Genomic DNA, 2,130 nt, shown 5'->3' on the forward strand with positions numbered 1-2,130 from the left:
TTTGCGAGATGAGCCTTCCCATCAAGTTAAGATTCGTGCTTTTAGGCCGGTCTTACACTTCATATCAAGTAAAACTTCTGTATGACTAGAAATATAATGAAGCAAGTCAAAAGAGGAGCTGGGGGAGTAGCTGCAGCACCTGTGACACAATGAAAAGAGTTTCCTGAATATGCAGACTCCTCCAAGTTCAGACCTGACATCCAATAGCCTATTCATCATCTGTACACACATGCTTTACAGGCATCATAAGCTCGACACATCCCTAACTAAATGCATATTATTCCTCCCCCAAACTGCTCTTTTTTTCAGTATTCCATATCTTATTAAACAGCAACAACATCGAATTGTTTAGACCAGAGATCCAGGCATCAGTTGACAATTTCCTTTTCCTCCATCTCGCCGTCTTCATTAATAATGCTATAAATTCTTCCTGCTAACCATAATTGAATAATCCAATGTGCCAGTCTTCATTGTCGCCTGCATCATCTCTGTCCTAAATTATATAATATGCTCCTAACTGGTGTCCTGGCATCTTCTACCATTTCCATTCTCCACGCAGCAGCTGAAGTACTAATTTTACAAGATAAATCTGACTGTGTCATTTCCTGCTTCCAGTTGCACGAAGGATAAAGTCTAATATTCTGAACTCGGCTCTGAGGTCCTGTGTAATATTTATTGTCTTCGTTCACTCACCTTTGTGTACTTTTTCCATCTTTCTGTCCTTCAAACTTGTTAAATGTCTTTCCAACACAGGGCAGTCACTGTCTGGAATGCGCTTTTCTTTACTGTTTAGCTGACAGATTAGATCTCATCCTTTTTCTCTATGAAATGCCACTTCCCCCCAGACTAGGTTAGATTTTCCTTTAAAAAATACCTAAAGTCAATATAAAAATGGCTTAAGGGATTGAACAGGCAGGCATTTCATAAATAAAAAAATACCAACAGCCAATAAACATAAAAATGTTCAACATCATTAATAACTAAGAAAATACAAATAAAATAGTGAAATATTTCCCACTGGCAGATTGGTAAAGGTTGCACCCAATACTGGCAAAGGTGTGCATATAAATTATGGATGGCTTGACAATATCTACTAAATTTTTAAAAACATTCAATATTCATTTGCTCTGAGTCAACAATGCCAAAGTTTACAAAGTACTAAGAGTTTGGTGCAGCTCTAAGGTGACTTGTTGAAACTGGAAGCATTAGCTGCTTGTGCCAAAGATTTAAAAGAAGAAAGTGGACACTAAGGGATGGCTGTGTGGTGAAAAGAGTGAATTATGTGGGGAGGGAAGGATAAAAAGGGAAACTACAAAGGACAGAGTTCGTGATACCCATTTGAGATGACTCTTGAATGAACTGGTAAGCAACAGTAGACAAAAAGTGAAGGACTGTTTTGTCCCATACTGTCATTTCCATGTGATTTTTAAAAACTTATTTTGAGATAATTTTGAAATTACAGGAAAGTTGCAAGAGTAGAACAGAGAACACTCATATACTCTTTTCCCAGATTTACCAATTTTTAAATCTTTCACCATATTTGCTTTCTTATTATCCACCCATCAGATCTATCACCTATCTTTGTACATATGTATATATGTACATATAAAACTTATATATAATTCATTTGTTCTGACCCATTTGAGAGTAGTTGCATGCGTCATGCTTCTACATCTCTCTATACTTCAACGTGTTTTTCTTAAGTACAAAATATTCTCCTCATGACAATACAGTTATCAAATTCAGAAAACTTAATACTAATACAATATTTTAATCTACAAACCATATTCCAATTTTGTCAATATCTGAATAATGTCCTTTATAGCATTTTCCTCTCCAGTACAGGATTTAGTCTAGGATCATATATTTCACTTAATTGTTATGCCTTTTTCTTCTTCTCTATTCAGGAGAGTTTTTTAGGCTATCTTTCATGACATTGCCATTTTTGAAGAATGCAGGACAGTTTACAAAATGTTTTTCGGTTTTGGTTTGCCTGATGTTTCCTTGTGATTAGATTCAAGCCATGGGCCCTCGTCAAATCCTTTGTAAGTGATGTATCCCTCTCAAGGTGTCACGTTGGAGGCATACAAAGTCTACCCCTTGTTGGTGATGTCAATTTTGATCCTGTTG

The sequence above is a fragment of the Galeopterus variegatus genome, unplaced genomic scaffold (genome assembly GCF_000696425.1).
Source record: "Galeopterus variegatus unplaced genomic scaffold, G_variegatus-3.0.2 Scaffold5652, whole genome shotgun sequence".
NCBI classification, from domain to species: domain Eukaryota; kingdom Metazoa; phylum Chordata; class Mammalia; order Dermoptera; family Cynocephalidae; genus Galeopterus; species Galeopterus variegatus.